The sequence below is a fragment of the Equus przewalskii genome, chromosome 18, assembly GCF_037783145.1.
Source record: "Equus przewalskii isolate Varuska chromosome 18, EquPr2, whole genome shotgun sequence".
NCBI lineage: Eukaryota > Metazoa > Chordata > Mammalia > Perissodactyla > Equidae > Equus > Equus przewalskii.
Genome location: NC_091848.1, coordinates 20,133,681 through 20,150,725, shown reverse-complemented (window position 1 = coordinate 20,150,725; position 17,045 = coordinate 20,133,681). Strand labels below are relative to the sequence as shown.

Below are 17,045 nucleotides of genomic sequence, written 5' to 3'. Positions count from 1 at the left end.
ATTTAGCGGCATCTTTCAATCCTAGTATAGTTAGTATCTGGCACGGAATAGGGAATTGACACACGTTTGTTGAATTTATAAAGAACAGTATGTATCGTTCTCTCCTCTTGGCTGGTTGTGCTGTTTCCCAATCTGTTATACTGGAAGCCACAAGGGGGTGTTATGGGACCATTTTAAGTTACTGTTTTGCTCACGCGTAGCCTTGTGCCAAACAAAATCTTTACATTCTAGGCTGAAGTTTTATTCCAAAACATTTTGTAGTGAGAGGAAACGTCCCAACCCCAGTACATTACTTGAGCAAACAAACCAACCCACACTATTTGCACTTACCCAACGAAGTGAATAAGAACATCACAATGTTTACGTACACGCCATTGAACCTAATCACAAATCAGGCAATTTGATATTCTTCGATTAGCTGGAGTACGATTTCCAGTTTCATCTTTGCGTCTTCCTTTCCTGTCCTTACTGTTAAGGGAGGGCGGTGGCGGCGGGGATAAACCGCTCAAATCTCAAAAGAGTACCGAGTTGTAAAGTTTGTTATATTCTATTATACCTTTGACTGAGGGTGTTGAATCGTCATTCTTCCAACTGTTTGCCACACTTGGAGCGTAGCTTAATTTTTTCCTGATTAGAAAAGGGATACATGTTTGTCGCATAATGGAGACAATAGAAATGTACGAAGAGCAAAAGAAAAATTTATCATAATCCCACAGCCCAGAGGTAACATTTTGCTCACTATCTTTTCATATTTTTATATCTATATCCATATAGAAATTTTTTCAAAATTAGAATATTGTTATTTACAGTATTTTGTAACAGCTTTTTTTCCATGTATTATAGCATGAACATTCCTTATACTATTAATGTTAATGGTGCCTTAGAATTCTACTATAAATGACCATACTGTTAAATAGTGGATGATTAAGTTGTTTCCATCTTAAAACATGCTCTGCCAATTTGGTGAGTAAAATATAGTATTCCATTTTAATTTGCATTTTTTATTTTTTGTGAACTTGAATATTTTCTCATGTGCTTATTGGCCATTTGTATTTCTTTTGTGAATTTTCAGTTTATGTCCTTTGCCCATTTTTCGACAGGCTAGTTATCTTTTTTAAAGAAAATAAACTTTTTAGCTTTTTATCTGAGATATATGTTGTGTATATTTCTTTCTAGTTTGTTTGCTTTTTAATTTTGTTAATGGTACCAACGTTTTAAATTGTTGTGAAATCAAGTCTATTAATCTTTTCCTTTATAGGCTCTATTATTGGCTTTATGCTGAAATCATGTTCTAGCCAAGATCTGGCTGCATTTTTTTAATTTAACTTTTTAGTTTATCTGTAATTTATTTTGGAGTATGAGATGAAGATAACTCTCTCTTTCTCTCTCTGTCATAATCCTTTTTATTTCTCTCCATCTTGTATAACAGCCTGAAATTAAATTTGTAAGTATGAGATAGCTTCATCCGACGCTCAAGTCACTTCTTAAGGCATTGGGTTTTCAATTTTTTTTTTTTAAATGAAGATCTACAGATCTTTTTTTTTATTTAAAGATTTTATTTTTTTCCTTTTTCTCCCCAAAGGCCCCCAGTACATAGTTGTATATTCTTCGTGGTGGGTCCTTCTAGTTGTGGCATGTGGGACGCTGCCTCAGCGTGGTTTGATGAGCAGTGCCATGTCCGCGCCCAGGATTACGAACCAACGAAACACTGGGCCGCCTGCAGCGGAGTGTGCGAACTTAACCACTTGGCCACGGGGCCAACCCCTGGGTTTTCAAATTTCTTGTTAAGGTCTAGATTTCTGTGCTGTATCCTCAGAGTTTCTAATTGAGTAAGTTTGGGCTGGAACCTGAGTGGCTGCGTTTCTAACAAATTCCCAGGTGATGCTGATGCTGATGCTGCTGGCCCAGGATCACACTTTGAGAACCACTATCCTAAGGCTTTCCCCACCCAACCCCACATTAGCCAGGTGGTGCTTCTCGCTGTTTCACAGATGGGCTCTCGCTCTTTCTCACCTGTGTGTTACAGCTTGTTTCTTCCACCTGTCAACCCTTTGCTTTGTTTCTGTCTCTAAGATCAAGCTCATAATTTCTCTTCTATGAAATCTGTGATTTACCCTATCAGAGATCTCTGATCACTCTTTAGAGATTCCACAGTATTTGGTACGTTAGTCTCCTTGTCACCAGAGAGGCAATTACTGTGAAAACAATGAAACTTAAGCTTCAAGTCCCCGCAGTTGCATGAACCTCTTCCAAGATGAAGTACTTAATTTTGTATTTACAATTTTATATTCTTTTTCCTAAGTTGTTCCCCCCAATTTGCATAGGCTTGTGTTCTCACAAAATTTGGCTCCACCCCTGTTTAGCATATTATGTCTTCACAGACTTTGAATTCCAGTTTTGTTATATTCCATTCTGCTCCATCTCCCTGCTTAGCATAGTGTCTTGCATAGAGTCTCATTTGTTTTTTAACAAAGTATTCCTTGCATATCTACCTTATGTCCAGCCCTGTACTAGGTACTGGAGATATAGTGTGAGCAAGATAGACATGGTCCTTGCCCTGCTGGTTCTTACAGGAGACTAGAGAAGGTAGGCAATTAAACAGCACTGGAATGTGACGACTACACTTACGTAAGGTAAGTGAAGAGTGTTATGGGAGCACATGACAGACAGCCTAGCTTGGTCTAAGGAGGTTGGGGCAGGTAAAGCGTCTAGGAATTAAACTTGTTGAGTGAATTGATAAACTGTCCTGGCTCCCTAGCCTGCTGACACTAGTGCAGACCTGACCGGGCATAGACTCCTGACTCAGACGTGAGGCAGCTGCGTGCCGTAGTCTCCTGCCAGAGACCTCACATCCCCAACCGAGACACCTGGACTCCACAATTCTGAGCCACCTACACAGCTGAGGTCCTCCAAGCAGCCAGCCCCGTGCTTTCAAAACCAGCAAGCCTAGATCTAGGCAGCCAGTCAACCCACTCAGACACTTTGCTTTCTTCAAAAGGGACAGACAGTCTTCCAGCTTTAGAAGACTCACTCCATTTCTCCCTCCGTGAACCTCATCTCTGAGAGCCTACCTACACTCTGTCCCGGATCAAGTTTGCTGGCTATAAAGCTTTTTCGCTCGGTGCTCAATTTTCAATTGCTATTAATCTTTAATTTTTCGAGTAAATGGACAAATGAATGAATAAAATCTGACTAGACTTCCTTATTAGAATATTAATGATGATGCCTTCTCCAGGGTTTAGCACTTTTCATTTTCTAGAGTACTGACTTTATTTACAGCATCTGGGAATGAAGGTCAAGTGTTCCATAAATGGATTTGAACTTGCACACACATACCTGTGAAGATCCGAAGGCTGAACCATGTCAAGGGTGATTGAGGTTAATAGATGACGAAAAGGAAGTATTTCCTCAGTGAATAGGTATATTTTTTATCCCTGGGAGAAAACTCACTGACCGTTTCAGTCTGCGGTCAGCATTACTACGGTTCAACAATATCCAATTTCTGGTGCTCTCTACTTTCGGGCATACAGGAAATCATACTCCCTTTCCCATTTGAAGGTAGGTGGAGCCATGTGACTTTCTTTGGCCCTAGAAATGTCAGTAGAAGTGTTAGGTGCTGCTTCTTGCATCTCTAGTCCTCTTCTCTGTTTGAACAGCTATCAGGACCCATAGCAGACACAACATGAGCAAGAAACACTTTTGTTAAGTTGATAAGCTTTGGGGATTAGTACTGAAGGCTCACTATTTCTTCAGTCATCACTGACCAATATAAGGGCTAAATTTATACGTTCCTTCATCCAGGGTCTGAGGCTAAAGAACAGAATCTATTAAAATCTATATTCCATTAATGTGCCTTTGGATTTTAAGTTCAATTATTCATTTAAAAAGCATTTATTTTTTATTTTATTTTAGTTTTAAAGATTGGCACCTGAGCTAACAGCTGTTGCCAATCTTCTTTTTTTTTTCTGCTTTTTTTCCCCAAACCCCCCCAGTACATAGTTCTATATTTTGGTAGTGGGTCCTTCTAGTTGTGGCATTTGGGACGCCACCTCAGCATGGCTTGACAAGTGGTGCCATGTCCGTGCCTAGGATCCAAACCAGCAAAACCCTGGGCCACTGAAGCAGAGGGCGCGAACTTAACCACTCAGTCATGGGGCCGGCCCCTAAAAAGCCTTTATCAAAGCCTACTATTTACAACATAACTGTGATAGCCACTATGGAGAGGACAATACAAAAATATGTGCTTAGTTACTTTTATGGCAGTCTTGTCAGGCTACACTGAAAATCCATGTAAATCTGTTAGAACTGTAATTTCCTTGGAGTATTGTCATGTAGCAGTTCTCACATCTTACACCAAGTGCCACATACTAAATGGTAACCATAGGAGCTGCTTTTGATGATCAGGAATATGCAGTTTTCCTATTCCAAACTTTGACTAGCCCAAACTGAGTAGTGTTGCTTCTCCTGTTGTTGGCCATGGGAGTCAAAAAACTGAAAGGTGAGCCAACAGTGATGGCCTAGCAGTTAAAGTTTGGCACGTTCTGCTTCAGGGGCCCAGGTTTGGTTCCTGGGCAGGGACCACACCACTTGTCTGTCAGTAGCCATGCTGTGGCGGTGGCTCATGTAAAAGAAGTAGAAGGACCTACAACTAGAATATACAACTATGTACTGGGGCTTTGGGGAGGGGATAAAAAAAAAGGAAGATTGGCAATAGATGTTAGCTCAGGGAAAATATTTCCTAGCAAAAAAAAAAAAAAATAACAAAAAAACTGAAATGCGTAATTATTTGTAGCACTTGACAATCACAATAAAACACCACTTCCTTGAGCGGGTGGATAGGGGCTCTGTGCTGTCTTCGCCAGGAAACTGTATGCTTTACAAAGGTAAGGAATGAGTCTGCCTGGTTGACTGCTAATCCCCCAAGCCTAGCACAGTGCTGACACAGTGTAATCGTCTCGTATTTATTGTATGAATGAAGGGCAAAAGAAAGGATGCGTGAAATCCATTCCACAGTGTAAATATTTATACAATGTTCAGCCCATTTTATGTGTTCAAAGTATGTTTAATAGGAAAGATTTACTTAGTAGGCATTCCTTCTCATTGTTAATTTTCTTCCAAAATATGTTGTGAAATGTAAAATCTATTTTGAAATAGGAAAATTGATGTGGAGTCTTAAGGGGAAGGGTAACATCAAAGCAAGTTTAGCTTAGTTACCCTTAAAGCTACAAGATTTTCATGTATTTTGAAGCCATTAAAAGAAAAAAAGATTTAAGGAGGAACATCATAATGAATGCAGGTCTTGATTTTTCTGCCCTTCACTGACTAAAATCCCTTTGTTTAACAGTTTTTAAATGGATTGTGTGTCATTGATTTGCCCATAAAAATGATGAGGTTTGGTATTTTCAAAGGGTAGTTTATTTGGACAATAGTCTCATTAAATTTATTGTTTCCCTTTTTAACGTGCATTCTTTTGGCCTATTTTTCATGGCTTTTATAAACTTTTTCAAACATACGCAAGAATCGAGAGAATAATAAATGAACCCTCCTATACTCAGCACTCCATTTTCAATAGTTATCAGGCCATACTTGCTTTATCTTCTCTTTTTTCCCTTTTGCTCTCTCACCCTCTCTCCTTCCTTCTGTCTTTCCTTTCTTCTTTTTCTCTCTTTTCTCAAGCATTTTAAGAAAACCCCAAGTCATTTCACTTCCACATAATTCTGTATAAAGTGTAGACATTTTCTTACATGAACACAATGTCATTTTCACACTTAACGAAGAGAACATCGGTTCCTTGATATCATCAAAGATATAAATTTCTCTGTCTGTCTCAGAAATGTCTTTTTCAGTTGGTTTGTTCAAAAACAAGATCCAAACAAGGTCCATAATCTAACCTAGTTGTCATGTCTCTTTAGTTTCAATTAAGCGGAGAAACACTCTTTTCCCACTTTTTTCATATTATTGATTTGTGGAAGATGAATTTACATTTTTTGCTTTCAAATGTTTTAAATTTTGTTGCAAACAGATCTCCGAAGATTCGCACTTTAAGAAATCTTTGCATCTCTTAGTCTTTGCCAGTTTATAAAAAGCAGGCAGTTTCAAAACAAAATAACCAGCCCTGAGGGGGAAAGGGGGAAATTACTCTATTTTTATTAATTTATTTGGCTTCATAATATTAAGCAGATTCAGAGGTCTCATATTCCAAGGAGAGACTAAACAATATTGAGTACATCATAAGTAACTCAGTCACATTTTCCTAGCTTATCACTATCAACACTTCTTGCTTCTTTGGCTGCTTCATTTTTATCTCTGTAAGGACCTCTGAAAATTGAAGGTTAAATGAAAATCAAGATGAATTGAGACTGAGACCTTCAGTTCTCTATCTTGCCTTCTTACAAACTAAATCCTGACTTGACTGGAGACTGAAATGTGTCCAACTTAAAAACTACATTTTCCAGCCTTTCTTGAAGATAGAGATTGTATTAAGACACAGGACTGACCAGTGAGATGTAGGCAGAGGTTGTGAGGGGATACAAAGAAAGCTCCTTTAAAAATGGAGACAAAACACTTTACAGAAAGAAATAGAGATGGCCCTCAAACATATGAAAAAAGTGCTCAGATTAATTCATAGCAATGCAAATACAAATTAAAACTACCGTGAGCTATCATTTCTCACTGTCAGATTGGCATAAATCCAGAATTTTGATGACAAACTCTTTTGGAGAGGTTGCAGGAAAATAGGCAATTTCATGAATTCAAAATGATACAGCCCCTGCGAGAAGATTTGGACAATATGAGCAGAATTACAGATAAACTTACCATTTAATTGATAAATCCCACTTGTAGAAGTTTAACCTTAAAACATACCAGCACAAATATGAAGTCACATATGCACAAGGTTTGTGTATGTGCATGTGTTTTAGCCTTTTCTTGAGTTTCTTAAATCATATGATTGTTGAAGCAAAAATTATAACGTTATCTAATGTCGTGCTCATTGTATGTAGAGGAAATACACAAGATTATTGTATTTAGAAAGTGGAGAGGGTAAAGAGACCTAAATGAAGTGAGGTTTTTACATTTCCCTTGAAGTGGCAAAACATTCAAACCAGTAGGCTATGGTAAATTGCATATGTATATTCTAATACGCAGAGCAAACACTAAGAAAACTATACAATACAGCGTTCTGAAAAACACTTCAAAGAAATCAAGGGGAATCCAAAGTGTCCAAATAATCTGCAGGAAGGTGAGAAAAGAGAAACAGAATGAAAAACAGAGGAAACAAACAGAAAACAAATAATACGATGACATACTTAAGCCCTAACATATCCATAATTACTTCAAATGTAAGTGGTTTAAATACATCATTAAAAGACAGAGATCGGCAGTGTGGATAAAAACCTTTTGATCCAACAATATGCTGCTTACAAGAAACTCAATTCAAATTCAATGGCATAGGTAGGCTGAAAATGAAAGGAAAGAACAAGTAAAATAGCCAAATTGATTTCTATGTGATTTTTTGTAAGCTTTCGCTAACATTATTTATAGTGAGTGACATTTCTTACCAAATATCTGTGGAGAGTGCAAACTCAAAATTGTTTTTATTTTCTGCTAAAGCCCTTGGTGTGTTTTAAAATTCTCTTATTTATTTATTTTTCCAGCTTTATTAAGATATAATTGACATATAGTAATGTGTAAGTTTAAGATATACAACATGGTGATTTGATACATGTATGCATCATGAAATGGTTACCAGGATAAGGCTAAGTCATCTATCACCTCTCATAGTTACTATTTTTTTTGTGAGTGTAGTGAGAACTTTTTTTTTTTTTTTTAAAGATTTTATTTATTTATTTATTTTTTTCCTTTTTCTCCCCAAAACCCCCCGGTACATAGTTGTGTATTCTTCATTGTGGGTTCTTCTAGTTGTGGCATGTGGGACGCTGCCTCAGCGTGGTCTGATGAGCAGTGCCATGTCCGCGCCCAGGATTCGAACTAACGAAACACTGGGCCGCCTGCAGCAGAGCGTGCGAACTTAACCACTCAGCCACGGGGCCAGCCCCCTGTAGTGAGAACTTTTAAGATCTACTCTTTTAGCAACTTTCAAGTATACAATACAGTATTGTTAACTGTAGTTAGTAGTTAACTGTAGTAACATGCTGTACATTAGATCCCGAGAACTTATTAGTCACACAAATGGAAGTTTGTACCCTTTGACCACCTTCACCCATTTCCCTCCTCACCTTCCCACTGGTGCCTGGAAACCACCCATCTCTTCTCTGTTTCTATGAGTTTGGTTGTTTTAGATTCCCATATAAGTGAGATCATGTATATTTGTCTTTCTCTGTCTAACTTATTTCATTTAGCATAACACAAAGTTCATCCATGTTGTTGCAAATAACATGGTTTCCTTTTTATGGCTGAATAATATTCCATTTTGTGTATAGATGCCACAAATTCTTTGTCTATTTATCCATGGATGGACACTTAAGTTGTTTCTGTGTCTTGGCTATTATAAAGAATGCTGCAGTGAACATAGTGGTGTGGATATCTTTTAGAGAATGATTTCACTTCCTTCAGATATATACCCAGAAGTGGAATTGCTGGATCATATAGTAGTTCTATTTTTAATTTTTTGAGGAAACTCCATACTATTTTCCATAGTGACAGTACCAGTTTTCACTCCCACCAACAGTGTACAAAGGTTCCCATTTTTCCACATACTCTCTAGCACTTGTTATCTCTTCTCTTTTTGATAATAGCCATCCTAACAGTTGTTAAGTGATAGCTCATTGTGGTTTTGTGTTTTTTTTTTGAGGAAGATTAGCCCTGAGCTAACATCTGCTGCCAATCCTCCTCTTTTTGCTGAGGAAGACTGGCCCTGAGCTAACGTCCGTGCCATCTTCCTCTACTTTATATGTGGGACACCTCCTACAGCATGGCTTGTGAAGCCATGCCACTTCTGCACCTGGGATCTGAACTGGCAAACCCCGGGCCACCGAAGCGGAATGTGCACACTTAACGGCTGCACCACCAGGCTGGCCCCTCATTGTGGTTTTGATTTACATTTCTCTGGTGATTAGGGATGCTGAGCACCTTTTCATGTATCTATTGACCATGTGTGTATCTTCTTTGGAAAAGTACCTGTTGAGTTCCTTTGCCCATTTTTTAATCGGATTATTTGGTTTTTTGCTATTGAGATGTATGAGTTCCTTATATATTTCAGTTATTAACCCCTTATCAGATAGATGGTTTGCAAGTATTGTCTTCTATTCCATAGGTTGCCTTTTCTTTTTTTTTGATCGTTTCTTTTGCTGTGCAGAAGCTTTTTAGTTTGATGTAGTCCCACTTCTTTATTTTTGCTTTTCTTGCTTAGCTTTTGGTATCATATTTTAAAAAATCATTGCCAAGATCAATATCAAAGAGTCTTTTCCCTGTGTTTTCTTCTGGGGGTTTTTTGGTTTCAGGTCTTACATTTGAGCTTTAATTCATTCAAGTTAATTTTTGTGAGTGATGTAAGATAAGTGTCCAGTTGCATTCTTTTGCATGTGGTTGTTCAGTTTTCCCAGCGCTATTTATTGAAGAGACTGTCTTTTCCCTGATGAGTGTTCTTAGCTACCTCATCAAGTACAAGGTGCCCATAAATGAGTTGATTTATTTCTGGGCTCTCAATTGTGTTCCATTGGTCTATGTGTCTGTTTTTATGCCAATAGCATACTGTTTTGATTATTATAGCTTTGTAATATAGTTTGAAATCAGGAAGTGTAATGCCTCCAGCTTTGTTCTTCTCTCTGCAGATTGCTTTGGCTATTCAGGGTCTTTTGTGGTTCCATACAAATTTTAGGATTGTTTTTCCTCTTTCTGTAAAAAAAACTGCCATTAGAATTTTGATAGAGATTATATTGAATCTATAGATGGCTTTGGGCAGTATGGACACTTTAACAGTATCAATTGTTCTGGTCCATGAACATAGGATATCTTTCCATTTATTTTTATCTTCTTTAATTCTTTTCATCCATGCCTTATAGTTTTCAGTGTACAGATCTTTCACCTAGGTTTAAATTTATTAAGTATTTTATTATTTTTGATGCTATTGTAAATGGGATTGTTTTCTTTATTTGTTTTTCAGGTAGTTCATTGTTAGTGTATAGTCTAGCTAAAGACTTGTCAATTTTGTTTATCTTTTCAAAGAACCAACTCTTAGTTTTGTTAATCTTTTCTATTGTTTTCCTATTCTCTATTTCATTTATTTCTGCTCTGATTTTTGTCATCTCCTTCCTTTTGCTGATTTTGGGCTTAGTTTGTTCTTCTTTTTCTAGTTCCTTGAGGTTTAATGTTAGGTTGTTTATTTGAGATCTTTCTTTTTCTTTCTTTGAGGAAGATTAGCCCTGAGCTAACTACTGCCAATCCTCCTCTTTTTGCTGAGGAAGACTAGCCCTGAGCTAACATCCATGCCCATCTTCCTCTACTTTATATGTGGGACGCCTACCACAACATGGCTTTTGCCAAGTGGTGCCATGTCCGCACCCGGGATCTGAACCAGTGAACCCTGGGCCACTGAGAAGTGGAACGTGTGAACTTAACTGCTGTGCCACCACGCCGGCCCCCAGAGATCTTTCTTAATGTAGGCATTTATAGCTATAAACTTCCCTCTTAGAACTGCTTTTGTTGCATCCTATAAGGTTTGGTTTGTTGTGTTTCCATTTTTGTTTGTCTCAAGATATTTTTTGGTTTCTTCTTTGATCCCTTAGTTGTTCAAGAATGTGTTAATTTCCACATATTTCTGAATTTTCCAGCTTTTCCTCCTGTTATTGATTTCTAGTTTCATATCATTGTGGTCAGAAAAGATAGTTGACATAATTTTTATCTTCTTGAATTTTTTGGGACTTGTTTTGTGGCCTAAGACATGATCTATCCTAGGAAATGTGCCATGTGCACTTGGGAAGAATGTGTGTTCTGCTGCTGTTGGATGCAATGTTCTGTATATGTTTGTTAAGTCCATTTGGTTTATAGTGTTGTTTAAATCTACTGTTTCCTTATTTATTCTCTGTCTGGATGATCTATCCATCGTTGAGAGTTAGGTATTAAAGTCCCCAACTATTACTGTGTTGCTGTTTATTTCTCATTTTAGTTTAGTTAGTATTTGCTTCTGTGTTTAGGTGGTCTGATGCTGGGTGCATAAATATTTACAATTGTTGTATCTTCTTGATGAATTGACCCCTTTATCATTATATAATGATCACCTTTGTTTCTTTTGACCATTTTTAGCTTAAAGTCTATTGTAGCTAAAGTCTATCCTTGCCTTCCTTTGGTTACCATTTGCTCAGAATATCTTTTTCCATCTCTTCACACTCAGCCTCTGTGCATCCTTAAAGCTAAAGTGAATCTCTTGTAGGCAGTCTATTGTTGGATCTAGTTTTTTAAATCCATCCATCCATTCTGTGTCTTTTGATTGGAGAATTTAATCCATTTATGTTTAAAGTAATTATTGAAAAGTAAGGATTTACTATTTGCTTTTTGTTAATTGTTTTCTGACTATTTTGTAGATCCTTTGTTCCTTGCTCCCTGTCTTGCTGTCTTCCTTTTTGATTTGATGAGTTTTTGTGGAAGTATGCTTTGACACCTTTATCATAATCTTTTGTGTATCTACTACAGGTTTTTCCTTTGTGGTTATCATGAGGCTTATGTAAAATATCATATAGTTGTATCTTCCTATTCTAAGCTGATAACAATTATTTATAGAATGTCTATTTTGTGCCTGTGTTTATATTCCTCACTGGGGAATACAAAGTTTAATAAAAGAAAGCTCCTACCCATGAAATCAGATAGCCTTCTGGGTTAGACACATGTTACCTGGGCTGGGGAGTGCAGGGTAGGAAAGTCTTCTTGAAAGATTAGTAGGAATCAGCCATGTTACAAAGAGCGGGAAGTTTGTTGGCCAGAAGGAATGCATATACAAAGGAAACAAGAAACAAACAGACAACATGTTTTGGTATTTCTGGAAGAAGGGGTTAATTTTGAAGTTGGCTGTGTTTTTAGACTGGAGAAAGGGAAAGGGACCAGGTCTGGGAGGGTTTAGTTTGTCTTACTAAGAAGCTTGGACTTTATCTTATAGCCAATAGAAAGTCATTGATAAGCGGTAGCATAAACATCAGCTTTATATATTAATGGTGACTTCTAGCAACAACAGTATGGAATAGGGATTGCTTCCCTGGAGGTAGAGAGAAGAGTTAGAAGCTATTGCATTGTTCTAGGTGACAGATGGTAAACACTTTGAAACAGGGCAGTAGTATTAGGGATAGAGGAACATAACAAGTTCAAGAAGTATTTAGGAGGTAGAAGTGTCAGAACTTGGTGACAATAGGATGTTTCGGCTGAGGAAGAGAGAACAGTATAGAATGAATTCCCAGTGTCTGGCTTGTGTGACTGATTGAATGGTAGATTAACTGACATAGGGAATGCAGGAAGGGGAGCAAATCTGATGCCAAAAGAAGATGAATTAAGTTTCAGTCCTGTTGATCTGACACATAATTGGAGTTTGATAGGTGGGTCTAACACTTTGTCGAAGGACTGGGTGTGAGGATTTACATATGTGACGAGGATTCAATGTCATGGCTTATATGACTAGCATGGGAGATGCTGTGTAGATTTATTCATTCACTGATTCCTGTTCCAGGGTATTTCCTGCCATTAACACTATCAGGGATCTGTTGCAAGTGATAGAAATCCAGTTTGAAGAATTTTAGGCAATTGAGTATTGGTTCACAACAAGTGGGAAAGAGAGAATGCAACTTGTGGCAACCTCAGAGAGAGAGGTCAACGATATTTTGGAACCTGGAAAGTACATACACAAGAGTTAACTAACTTTGGGGCTGGCCCCGTGGCCGAGTGGTTAAGTTCGTGCGCTCCGCTTTGGCGGCCCAGGGTTCAGATCCTGGGTGCAGACATGGCACCATTCATTAGGCCATGTTGAGGTGGCATCCCACATGCCACAACTAGAAGGACCCACAACTAAAATATACAACTATGTACTGGGGGGATTTGGGGAGAAGAAAAAAAAACTTCCTGTCTTAAAAAAAAAAGAGTAACTTAGCAGACCACAGAAAGCTGAATTCTGTCGACATTCACCAGTCAGAGATCACCAGGAACACAGGTGGAGTTAACCAAAGTTATGTTTATTTAGTTTCTGCAGCAAAGGAGAACGCCCAGGGGAATCTTGGAAGCATCTCACTAAGGGAGAATTGGGAAGGAATTCTTATAGGAGCTGGGATTGTGCTGCATAATTCTAAGGAGGGATTAGGGAGGTGGGGTGCCATCTCTGGATGGAATATGCTTGAGAAATGGGGCATTTTCAGCAATTGGCTATCTCAGAAATCTTTTTTCAGGAGACTAAAGAAATAAGCAGACTGAGATGTCATTGGTAACAAAGCAGCAATCACTTAGAAGAAAAGATTGTTAGTCATTTTTGCAGCTGTGGTATGGCCTTGTATAGAAATACTGTTTATGTGATCTTGTCCGTGTCCCTTGGAAACATTGTTTATGTTCTCTTAGGAATATCACAGTCTGATTACCAGCACGGCTGATTTTCATTTTCTCAAATCTAACTGCCAGCAAGAGGGTAACTCCAAGAAGCAGGCCAATTTTCACAGCAGTATCCTGGAAAGGCTCAAATTAGACGCAACGGGCATGGGTATGAGTGGAACTGAAAACCTGAGAAAGTATATGAAAATGAAAGTCTGCATAAGAAAGCAGTTAGGCCTTGTTATGGACTAAATGTTCGTGTCCTTGCAAAATTTGTATGTAGAAATCCTAGCCCCCAATGTGATGTTATTAGGAGGTGGGGCCTTTGGGAGGTGATTAGGTCGTGAGGGTGAAGCCCTCATATTTGGCATTTGTGCTCTTATAAAAGAGACACCAGAGAGCTCTTTTGTCCCTTCTACCACGTGTGAAACCAGAAAGTAGACTCTCACCAGACACCTGCATCTTTTTTTTTAATTTGATTTTTTCTTCTTTATTTTTTGAGAAAGATTAGCCCTGAGCTAATATCTGCTGCCAATCCTCCTCCTTTTGCTGAGGAAGACTGGCCCTGAGCTAACATCCGTGCCCATCTTCCTCTACTTTATATGTGGGGCACCTACCACGGCATGGCTTGACAAGCAGTGCATAGGTCTGCCCCTGGGATCGGGGCTGGCGAACCCCGGGCTGCTGAAGCAGAACGTGCGAACTTAACCGCTGCGCCACTGGGCTGGCCCCTCTGCTGGCATCTTGATCTTAGACTTCCCAGCCTCCAGAACTGTGAGAAATAAATGTTTGTTGTTGAAAGTGCTCCGTCTGTGGTATTGCTGTTAGGGTAGCCTGAACGGACTAAGACAAACCTCTAGAGCTTTCTCTCTGTTCTACATAGCCAGGCTCCAACTCACGACCCCTGCAGAAGGTTGAAAGTTTCCTCTCTAGAGAGGTTGAATCAGAGAGACTGGATCTGGGAATATGCGAAATAGCAAAGGGAAGGGAGGTCCTACTGAGAATGGGAACTGAGCGAAAGTTTGCTTAGACGCCAGCCTTCTTCTCTGACTCAGCTGTCAGAAGACTGATTTTTCAGCCTTAGAAATGGAAGGATTCTTCTTTTGGGAAACCAGTTAATCTTACGGATATTGGCAGGAGGGAAGGTGGGCCCCAAGGGAAACAGCTGGGTCCCAACCTGATCACCCTACAGTGAAGCCCATGCTTAGCTTCAAACTAGCTTTCTTGTGCCTTACTCTTTTTTTTTTTTTTAGGAAGATTAACCCTGAGCTAACTACTGCCAATCCTCCTCTTTTTGCTGAGGAAGACTGGCCCTGAGCTAACATCCATGCCCATCTTCCTCTACTTTATACGTGGGATGCCTACCACAGTACGGTGTGCCAAGTGGTGCCATGTCCGCACCCGGGATCCAAACCGGCAAACCCCGGGCCACCAAGAAGCAGAACTTGTGCACTTAACTGCTACGCCACCAGGCTGGCCCCAACATGGCTTACTGTTAAATCTGGACAGCACTGAAGGACCATGAGATATTTGAGAAAAGCATTTAACATGTAAGGGAAATAAAACAAACATTAAAAAATTTAGAAGATAAGAGACAATCCAAGGAGCAGAAGATGATATTGAATCCAAGAAATAAGAAAAGGATGCTCCAAAAGTGAATATTCAGCAGTCAATGAATAGTTTTTGGAAATTAAAAATGCATAAGCTAAACTAAAAAATTAATAGAAGCTTTGTAAATTAAAGTTGAAGACATCTTCAAAGTAGAAAAAAAAAGAGAGAAATATAAGGAAATAGGACCATTTGAGCAGGTCCCATGTTCAAATAAAGGCGTTCTAAAAAGACAGAACATAGAAAAGAGAGGAGGAACTAATCAAGGAAAAAAGTACAAGAAAACTTCTCAGAATGGAAATGCCTGAGTCTCCAGATTGAAAGCATCCACTGAGTGTCCAGCAAAACGAATGAAAAAAAATCCCACACAAAGACAAAGCGTTGCGAGATTTTAGAATGTCAGGGTGAAAGAGAAGATTCTAAAACTCTAGGGGTAGGGAGGGGAACAGATCACATATGATGGAAAGGAAAGCTGGACCACAATAAAGCAATGGCTTCAACATTCCAAGGAAAAATGAAATCCAGTCTAGAATTCTATAGCTACTATTACTATCAATGAGACGTGAGCATAGCATAAAGGTAAGCAAGACTTCAAAATCCTTACTCCTGTGTGCTCCTTTTCAGGAAGCTCTGGAGAATGTAATCCATTAAAACAAGGAAGTGAACTGAAGAAGGAACATGGGGGCTGCGGTAAATAGGGGACACAACATAAGAGGAAGGCGTGAATTCCCAGGATGATGGGAGAGAGAATTCCCAGAACACAGTTGGGTAACAGGCCTAGAATGCAAACAGCCCAGGTTAGAGCCAGAAGGTGGAGGGCTCCAGATATGTCTACATTTAAAAGTAAGTGTGTAAGTAAGTGAACAGACTGGTAGAGTACGGGATATTTTTAAAGCATCAAGAGATTTACACTTCTGGAGTAGACCTTGAAATGAATTAGAAAATTAAGACAAATGAGGCACTTCTTAACTCCAGGGAAAATTAAAAATGCACGAGAAAGGAAATGGCTCAGGTGAGAGTAATATGTATTTACAAAGTTGTTGTCATATAAATACTAAATATTTATTTAACCAAGGAAACTAAATAGGGAGGGAGAATGAGTGTGTGTGTGTGGTGGAGGGAGGGTGTTCCCCAGAAATAGATGGAAGTACAAGAGATCTAAACACTTTTGATCAAGAGTAGGATGTCAATAGAAGATATCTGAACTTGAAAAATGAAGTTCCCTGATAATCATGCTGTTTGGAAATACAGAGGGAAGTGTTAGAGCCAAAAGGGTTGAATGTGATTGCCTTCCGGGGCCGAAACTGGCTATGGGGAGCAGTGGAGGAAGGTACTGCTGTTGTACATTAGAAGCCTAATAAAATGATTTAACTTAAAAATATGTACATATATTACTTTGATAAAAGTAAACATTATTTTAAAAATCATAATAACTGAGAAGGGAACGTGGAGGGTGGAAATAACTGGACCCATGAAACAATTTCACACGGTCTCCCTCTCACACGTGCGTTCTCTCGTGTCTGTCTCTGTACATCTGGTTCATTTTCCCTCGCTGTGGATCACAGTTGTTGATGCTCGCTGGGGATGGAGGGACTCAGGAGGCGTGTGGCTGCTACCAGACACATCATAGCTAGGAATGGCTTCTGGCAGTTCTGGACTCATTATTTTTATAGCTTTGCTGATTGAGAGCACAGGATTCTTCCTCCCAAATCCAGTCAGTATAAGAATGACTTACACTTTTCTCTCCATGGCTCTCTTCTATAGCTGTGAAGCCTATTTTAATGTCTTCTGGACCCTTCCTCCCAATGTAGATGGACTTGGTGATTATGGAAATATTTGTAAGTGAAGATTTTATTTGCTAGTATTTGCAAATCTATTTCATTTTTCAGAACGACTTGGAGCCTCATAATGCTTCCAGTATT

The 17,045-nt window shown here is 38.9% G+C and overlaps 1 protein-coding gene across 1 annotated transcript in view; it reads left to right on the top strand.

Moving 5' to 3' along the window:
* KCNMB3 (potassium calcium-activated channel subfamily M regulatory beta subunit 3) overlaps positions 1-17,045 on the top strand; it is a 64,418-nt gene that overhangs the window by 1,778 nt on the left and 45,595 nt on the right.